Source organism: Astyanax mexicanus, chromosome 21 (genome assembly GCF_023375975.1).
Source record: "Astyanax mexicanus isolate ESR-SI-001 chromosome 21, AstMex3_surface, whole genome shotgun sequence".
NCBI lineage: Eukaryota > Metazoa > Chordata > Actinopteri > Characiformes > Acestrorhamphidae > Astyanax > Astyanax mexicanus.
The window spans coordinates 7,476,472-7,486,657 of record NC_064428.1 but is presented as its reverse complement, the minus strand read 5'-3'; positions in this window follow the sequence as shown (position 1 = coordinate 7,486,657).

The window sequence follows — 10,186 nt, the reverse complement described above, 5'->3', positions numbered from 1 at the left end:
CACTTTTAAACTTTTAAGTTACTACATGATTCCTTACGTGTTCCTTCATAGTCTGGATCACTGATTTAGTATTAAAGTCTTAAATGTCTTGCTGCTCATTCTTTTACATTACATTACATTTTTACATTACATTACATTACATTACATTTGGCAGACGCTTTTGTCCAAAGCGACTTACAATAGTCAAGTACAATGTAAAATAAGTTTAAAGGTAAAACATCTTTGGATAGGGATAAAAGGAGGACAAAGGGGAATAATAGGATAGAGGAGTGAAGGAGAGGAAGAAGGAAATGAGGTTAGAAGTAGTTACTGTGTTAGAGGTGTTAGGAGAGTAAGTGCTCTTTGAAGAGCTCTATCTTCAGGAGTTTCTTAAAGATAGCGAGAGATTCTCCTGATCTGGTAGTGGAGGGTAGTTTGTTCCACCATTGGGGAACTCTGTATGAGAACAGTCTGGATTGCTTTGTGTGAATGTTTGTTTGGCAAAGCGAGGCGACGTTCATTGGAGGAGCGCAGCGGCCGGGAGGTAGAGTAAGCCTTCAGGAGCGAGTGCAGGTAGGAAGGAGCCTGTTCTGACATCACCTTGCAGGCGATTGTAAGAGTTTTGAATTTGATGCGAGCACCAACTGGTAGCCAATGGAGCTCAATGAGCAGCGGGGTGACATGTGCCCGTTTTGGCTGGTTGAAGACCAGACGTGCTGCTGCGTTCTGGATCATCTGGAGTGGTTTTACTACACAGGCCGGGAGGCCAGTTAGCAGGGCATTGCAGTAGTCAAGGCGTGAGATGACGACCGCTTGCACCAGGAGTTGGGTGGCCTGTTGCGTCAAGAACGGTCTAATTTTTCGGATGTTATAGAGCGCAAAGCGGCAGGACCGAGCAACTGAGGCCACATGGTGCGTGAAGGAGAGTTGGTCATCAACCATAACACCCAGGTTCCTAGCAACCTTTGTCGGTGAGAGAGAGAGAGAGTCGATACTTATAGAGAATTTGTGTTGAAAAGTGTTGTGTTGTTTTGCTGGTATAACCAGAAGTTCAGTCTTTGAGAGATTTAATTGAAGGTGATGCTCCTTCATCCATGAGGATATGTCAGAGAGATGGTTGATGAGCAAGCTCAGGCTGGTCTTACTGGTCATGGTGGTCAGCCAGCTTACAGTATACATTCTGACCATATTGTGTTCCAGTTTTGTCTTCTGGTCAATCAGAACGAACATACTGGTGACCATATTAGTCTTGCTGGACAACAAGCTTAATCATTGTGGTCTACCAACTGTGTCTACCAAGTGTGCTCAAGCTTGGTCATACTGTTGGTCTGAGGTTTATCATACTTGCAGAGCAACTAAACCAGACGCTGTCCAATCCGGACCCAAACCGATAAACTACTGAGAAAGATTTAATTCTGACCGTGTTCATTTAAAATGGCGGAACGTCTATTGTCTTTATGGTGTACGTGCTTTACAGCGCAGTAAACTCACAGACCAATCACGTGTGCTGTAAGATCACCAAACGCTCTCCTCTACCAATCAGATCTGTGCAGACGCGAGAGAGCGGAACCACACAGGCGAAGCAGGCGGTGAGAAGTGGGAGAATAAAGCGAGAAAAGCTAATACAGATGGTGCGCACCAGAAAAAGAGATTAAACTACTACCTTTATAAAACATATTAACAGTAATGGGTACCACTTTAAAATAAGACTACCTTAATAAAGGGTTTATAAATGGTTAACATGGTTAGTTTATTAATGGTTACTAATTAGGTTGTAAATGCCTTCAAAATCATTAATAATCAGTTATAACACATACGCAAGAAGGGCAACAGTATAGATGGCTGTGTAATATAGTTCACTATTTGGCAAACAACAGGTCATTGTTGCCCTTTCTATGTATGTGTTATAACTGATTATTAATGGTTTTTAAGGCATTTACAACCTAATTATTAACCATTAATAAACTAATTGTAAACCATTTATAAACCCTTTATAAAGGTAGTCTTATTATAAAGTGGTACCCAGTAATGTAACCGAGCGGTGTTACTCGGAGGAATTAAAGAGAAACAATCGAGACAAGAGTGCAAAATATTCCACTTTACTCCACCGGATCAGAACTCCTCAACAACAAAAAAAAACCCTAGCTCGAAGGCATGCTCCCTTTACTCCCAAACCAACCCTAGCTTAAAACTACGGCAACCTCCAGGGGACAAAAAGCATTGGCAACTCCCCCCATCAGTTTTACCCACAACATAATAAAGTCTGATACAGTAATAATATTAAATAAAATAAAACTGCTGTTTTTTTTAAAAAGCTGATATTTTGGCCAAGTTCAGCAAACATTTCTCCATATATTTATATTGATTCATCATTCATTCAATTATTATCATGACAGGCAGGCCTAAATCTTATATAAATAAAATAAAATAGAATAAATATAGCATTTTGAAACAAAGTGAACATACAGATTCACAGTATTAGACTCGATATGTTAAATTATTGAGGGTGTTCCATTTATTTTATGATAGGTTGATAATGTAATTATTGTGACAGCAGGCCTATTTAAAACAATACATATTGTTGAAATATATGGAATAGTATGTGTAATTTGTTTTGTCTTTCAGTTGTTGATGACATAAATAAAACACTGACAGAACTACTATAGGCTTCTTCAGTAAACAGAATAAAAAACTGAATTATAACACGTTATAACAAGTTAACAATGGCGACAGTCCGGACCTTAGCCTCGTGACATTTTCCTAACTGGACCAAACTGAATTCTAATTAAATACCCCTGAACTAAACCATCAAATCTATTAAAAACACACGGTTGTTATATTTACAGTCTAATAGATGTTTAATGCAATTAAATAAGAATAAGCTCTTATTATAAGTATTATAATGAGTATAGTACAGTCATATGAAAAAGTTTGGGCACCCCTATTAATCTTAATCATTTTTAGTTGTAAATATTTGGGTGTTTGCAACAGCCATTTCAGTTTGATATATCTAATAACTGATGGACACAGTAATATTTCAGGATTGAAATGAGGTTTATTGTACAGAAAATGTGCAATATGCATTAAACCAAAATTTGACTGGTGCAAAAGTATGGGCACCCTTATCATTTTATTGATTTGAATACTCCTAACTACGTTTTACTGACTTACTGAAGCACAAAATTGGTTTGGTAACCTCATTGAGCTTTGAACTTCATAGCCAGGTGTATCCAATCATGAGAAAAGGTATTTAAGGTGGCCAATTGCAAGTTGTTCTCCTATTTGAATCTCCTCTGAAGAGCGGCATCATGGGCTCATCAAAACAACTCTCAAATGATCTAAAAACAAAGATTGTTCAACATAGTTGTTCAGGGGAAGGATACAAAAAGTTGTCTCAGAGATTTAACCTGTCAGTTTCCACTGTGAGGAACATAGTAAGGAAATGGAAGACCACAGGGACAGTTCTTGTTAAGCCCAGAAGTGGCAGGCCAAGAAAAATATCAGAAAGGCAGAGAAGAAGAATGGTGAGAACAGTCAAGGACAATCCACAGACCACCTCCAAAGAGCTGCAGCATCATCTTGCTGCAGATGGTGTCACTGTGCATCGGTCAACAATACAGCGCACTTTACACAAGGAGAAGCTGTATGGGAGAGTGATGCGAAAGAAGCCATTTCTGTAAGCACGCCACAAACAGAGTCGCCTGAGGTATGCAAAAGCCTATTGCACATTTTCTGTTAGTACAATAAACCTCATTTCAATCCTGAAATATTACTGTGTCCATCAGTTATTAGATATATCAAACTGAAATGGCTGTTGCAAACATCCAAATATTTAGAAGTAAAAATAATTAAGATTAATAGGGGTGCCCAAACTTTTTCATATGACTATAAGTATTACACTCTGTAGTATAGTAACAGCAGTACAGCAGTATGTGAGTTAAAGCTGGGACGTGAGGAGGACGTGAGCAGGTCTGTTTGTGTGGGTACGTTGGTGGGTAGATGATGATCAAACTGCTGATCCCTCAGGTTTGGTTACTGCAGCATGAGTCATGAGGGTTTCTGAGGAGGTGGAAGGTGGGTTTGATGGTAATTATGGTAATCACTCTCTCTCTATCCCTATTTCTCTCTCTCTCTCTTTCTCTTGCTTTCTCTCACTCGTTTCTCTCGTTCTCATGGTGCTTTGTGCCCAAAGCTGACACGGCTTCTTCTACCCGCGTTGAGGCCGTGACACCAGCTCGTAAAATACTGTAGCTGCCAGATCATTGTGCCATATGAACAGCTGCATGCAACATCACTGTCTGACTGGAACAAGCCATGACCTCATCTGGCATTAATTCAGTCTAATAAACCAAGCCGAGCAAAATTAATCCATGAAAAATTCTACAGGATGGTCCAACATCACCTCTACTTGGAATGGAGTTCTGCTTTTGTCTTGGTGGAAATTCCCAACAAATCTGTATGTTGTACCACTCTGGTCTTCATTTCAAGCAGTTTAACATCCAAAAGTAATGTTATTAATGTCCTGAAACCAATGGATCTACCATTTCTATTGACTGAAGACCCTATAGATACTGTACCATGTCCAGCTTAATGTCCTGAAACCAATGGATCTACCATTTCTATTGACTGAAGACCCTATAGATACTGTACCATGTCCAGCTTAATGTCCTGAAACCAATGGATCTACCATTTCTATTGACTGAAGACCCTATAGATACTGTACCATGTCCAGCTTAATGTCCTGAAACCAATGGATCTACCATTTCTATTGACTGAAGACCCTATAGATACTGTACCATGTCCAGCTTAATGTCCTGAAACCAATGGATCAAGCATTTCTATTGACTGAAGACCCTATAGATACTGTACCATGTCCAGCTTAATGTCCTGAAACCAATGGATCTACCATTTCTATTGAATGAAGACCCTATAGATACTGTACCATGTCCAGCTGCATCGCCAGATCTATACTTAATCCCTAAAAATGTGTGGGATGCTATTGGACGCTCCATCAATACTCCCAACATCCCTTAATCAAAATCTGCAGGAACTGTGTGAGAATATTGGAGCTGTATTGGATGTATTATCACAGGACTCCATTAGGAACCTCTACAACCCTTAACATCAATAAGGTCCTGCAACTAGTGGTACTACCTTTTTTGTAAACGCTAATTTTGGGAAGCTATTCCAACGGGACAATGCTCAGCCAGACACCATTAGGAACCTCTACAACTCCATGTTGAGTTGTCTGACATGCTGAAGTGTTACACATGCTTTACACACTACTTATAAATGTGTAGTTAATTAAATGTTATTAAGAGAGTTTCCCATATTGGTCTAAACCATTTAATCTTTTAATCATTTATTGTTCTTGGTAACATTATCTTCCTTCATATTCCTTTTTGATGCAACTATTTGTGGAACTATTTATTTGACAATGAGTGCACAGTGGCAGTCAAGAGGCCTAAGGTCACTCTGGAAGAGCTGCAGAGATCCAGATGGTAGAATCTGTCCACAGGATCACTATATATGGTGCATTCCTTAAATCTGGCCTTTATATAAGAGTGACAAGAGGAAAACCATTGATAAATAAAAGACATAAGAAGTTCTGTTTGCTGTTTGCTTCAAGCTAAGTAGGAACACAGCAAACATGTGGAAGAAGGTGCTGTGGCCAAATGAGACTAAAAGCAAAGTGCTTTGTGAAACATGGTGGTGGCAGCATCATTCTGCACATCACACTTTTCAGATTTTTATTTTTATTTTCTGTACATATCTGACATACTGGGTGAAAATGGGCACATGTCCCCCCACTGCTCATTGAGCTCCATTGGCTACCAGTTGATGCTCGCATCAAATTCAAAGCTCTTACAATCGCCTGCAAGCTGATGACAGAACAGCTCCTTCCTACCTGCACTCGCTCCTGAAGGCTTATGCTACCTAACACCTCTAACTAACTACCTTCCACTACCAGATCAGGAGAATCTCTCACTATCTTTAATAAACTCCTGAAGACAGAGCTCTTCAAAGAGCACTTTCCCTCCTAACACCTCTAACTAACTACCTTCTACTACCAGATCAGGAGCATCTCTCACTATCTTTAATAAACTCCTGAAGACAGAGCTCTTCAAAGAGCACTTACTCTCCTAACACCTCTAACTACCTTCTACTACCAGATCAGGATTATCTTTTGCTTTCTTTAATAAACTCCTGAAGACTGAGCTCTTCAAAGAGCACTTTCCCTCCTAACACCTCTAACTAACTACCTTCTACTACCAGATCAGGAGAATCTCTCACTATCTTTAATAAACTCCTGAAGACAGAGCTCTTCAAAGAGCACTTACTCTCCTAACACCTCTAACTAACTACCTTCCACTACCAGATCAGGAGAATCTCTCACTATCTTTGATAAACTCCTGAAGACAGAGCTCTTCAAAGAGCACTTACTCTCCTAACACCTCTAACTAACTACCTTCTACTACCAGATCAGGAGAATCTCTCACTATCTTTAATAAACTCCTGAAGACAGAGCTCTTCAAAGAGCACCTACTCTCCTAACACCTCTAACTAACTACCTTCTACTACCAGATCAGGAGAATCTCTCACTATCTTTAATAAACTCCTGAAGACAGAGCTCTTCAAAGAGCACTTACTCTCCTAACACCTCTAACTAACTTACTACTTATAACCTCATTTCCTTCTTCCCCTCCTTCATTCCTCTATCCCATTATTTCCCTTCGACCTCCTTTAGGCCCTGTCTAAAGATGTTTTTATCTTTAACTTCTATTACTTTTGTACTTGACTATTGTAAGTTGCTTTGGACAAAATTTATTTATTTTTTCATAAAAAATCTGCATAATTTGAGGCAGACTGGTGATGTTTGGCACCACAGTGTGTACGAGACCCTCTGGGAGGCACCATCAATGAAGCACTGGTGTCCCGACGGGTCGTCTTTACGGGACAGAGACAGGAACAGGACCTTTCCCCTAATTCAGCCTGACCCATATCTGAGTGCTATCATCACCCTGCATCACTCAGCACACACACACACACACACACACACTAATATACACACAGCACTGAACCACCAGTCAGAGAACAAAAGCTCATACACACTCATCTCACACACACACAAAATAAACACACACTGATATACACACACTGATATACACACTCGCATGGTTAAAGGATGATGTCAAAGGAACCGACAACAAGAAGTCCAATTCAGTTAGTGGGATATACTATACTATAGTGTTTATAACACTGCGTGTATATGTGTGTGTGTGTGTGTGTGTGTGTGTGTGTGTGTATTAGGAGGTGTGTGTTTGGGGGGGCAGGGTTGTGTCCTCGGGGAGAAACAGTTTGACCCACTTCTCATTCAGCTGCACTGGTGTTGCCCCACTGGAGCAGCTATAGCACTTCATCAGCTCCAGCATTCACACTCTGCTGACTGCCTCTGTACCAGTGTGTGTGTGTGTGTGTGTGTGTGTGTGTGTGTGTACTTGTGTGTGTGGCACACATATCTCAAAATAGTGTGTCTTTGCGAAACATAAAACACCCTTTTTTCTACACATCAAGTGCAGCAAGTATGTAGCACACACACACACACACACACACACATTCTCTGGCTTCTGTAAAACTCAATTCTCACAGGCAGGAAGTCGCTGGTCAGTATCCGAGGAAGCGATAGACACACGTTATCACCCCATTCTGTGTGTGTGTGTGTGTGTGTGTGTGTAGAAAAAAGAAAGAAAGAAATAGGAAGTAAAAAAGAAAGAAAAAATAAATAAACAAAGCAACAAAAAATAAAAGACAGACTAAGAAAAGAAGACAGTAAAGTAATGGGAGAATAGAAAGATAAAGCTACTGGAAGATAAGAAAAGAAACTGAGAAACATAGAGAGAGAGGGGAGAGAGAGAGAGAAAAGGAAACAACAAAAAAGAGAGTGATATAAAGAAATAGATGGAGGGAAGAAATTACAACAAATATTAAAAATAAACGAAAATGATTAAAGAAACAGTAGAGATAGAACAAATGAAGATAGAAAAGAAGAGAGAAAAAAACAGTGAGAAATGTGGCCAATGAAAAAGAAAAATGAAAGAAAGAGTTAAAATAACAAATAGTGAGAGAAACTGAGAGAAAGAGAAAAAGAAAGAGAATAAAATAACAGTAAGTGAGAAAAAACTAAAAGTAAGGAAAGGAGAGAAAAGTGGGGTGAAAAAAGAATAGAAAGACAAAAATGATAAGAGAGAGAGAAAACAAATAGTGCTTACAGAATAAAGAGAGAGAGAGAGAGAGAGAGAGAGAGAGAGAGAGAGAGAGAAAAAAAAAAGAGAGAAAGAAAGACAGAGAAAAAGTTGCCCTTTAGTTTCTCACTGTTGACCCTGTTGACCTACACACTGAGAGACAGGATATCCCTCCTCCGGTCCAACACACACAGACACACACACACACACACACACACACACACAGACACACACAGCACATACCTCCAAACTTGACCTCTGACCTCTAACAGTACATGCCCAATCTACATAATTGCACCACTTGTTAAACACATGTTAAATTACAGACTGCGGAAATTATGAGAAGAATAGCCACTATGCTAACATCCCGCCTCTGCAGAGTTAAAGCAGCAATGCTAACAGACACAGCAGCCAGAAAACAGCAGCCAGGCTCAACAAGGTTCTTTATAAACAGGGTTCTTCTATAAAGCTGCCATATTGGAAATGAAAATAATTTAGTGACTACATAAGTACTGTATCATTTACAGGCATCATGACTCATTACATTAAATTACATTCAGTACATTAATTTAATTCACTACATTCATTACAGTCACTGGACTGTAGCAGTATTTAGCGCAGTGTAAGAGAGCTGTTGAGCATCATGATAATCAGTGGTGATGGAGCGAGACCATGAGGTCATCTGAAGAGCGTTACTCGCCCTGAAAGTCAGTGAGAGCTGGGTGGTCTCTCAGCTTCCACTAATTTACTGTTCACATACAGTAAACACAAGATAGACATCTGCTCATCTAGCGTTTCCTCCCAATCAAAGCTATTATCATTAGTTTCTTCCCCCTTTTCTGCAGTTTTATACAGCTTTTACAGGCAGTAGTGACTTTAGGTACTGGTGCTGGATTTACATATTATATTCTGTAACCGGGGTGTTGGAACATGGTACTTGAAACAATTTCTGTATTATACTCAACAACCGGGGTGTGGGTACAAGCCGATTTCCATATTATACTTGGGAATTTGAGTGTAGGCACTGGTGGCTTGGGCCCATTGTTGTATTATACTTGACAACTGAGGCGACTCTTGCTGCTTGCCACATTATACATGGCAACCAGGTAGTAGGAGCATGCAAATTGAGCCAGTTGTCATAATGGTCAGGTCAATTCCTATATTATACTCTGCAACCAGGTTGTTCGCAAAAACGTGGTGGGGGATTTCCATACTATACTCAGCAACCGGGGTGTTGGAACAAACAGCTTGGGCTGATTCTCATATTATACTTAAGAACTTGAGTGTAGGCACTGGTGGCTTGGGCCCATTGTTGTATTATACTTGACAACCGAGGCGACTCTTGCTGCTTGCCATACTATACATGGCAACCAGGTAGTAGGTGCATGCAAATTGGGCCAATTGTCATAATTGTCAGGTCAATTCCTATACTATACTCTGCAACCAGGTTGTTCGCAAAAACATGGTGGGGGATTTCCATACTATACTCAACAACCGGGGTGTTGGCACTAGAGGTGGGACAAAATGTAGAAATTGTATATATATATATATATATATATATATATATATATATATATATATATATATATATATATGTGTGTGATCATTTTATTTTCATAATAAAACAATATATTATTATATTATTCTCATATTATACTTGGGAATTCCAGTGTAAGCACTAGTGGCTTGGGCTAATTGTCATATTAAACTCTGCGACCAGGGTGTAGGCACAAGTCTCTTGCTGATTGCCATATTATACATGGCAACCGGGGAGAAAGTGCGTGCAGCTCGGGCCAATTGTCAATACTCTCAGGAGCCGGGGTGCTGGGAAATGTGGCTTAGGTCAGTTAGTATATTATACTCTGCAACCAGGTTGTTCTCAAAAGCGTGAGCAAGGATTCCTATACTATTCTCAACAACCGGGGTGTTGGCACTAGAGGTGGGACAAAATGTTAAAATTGTGA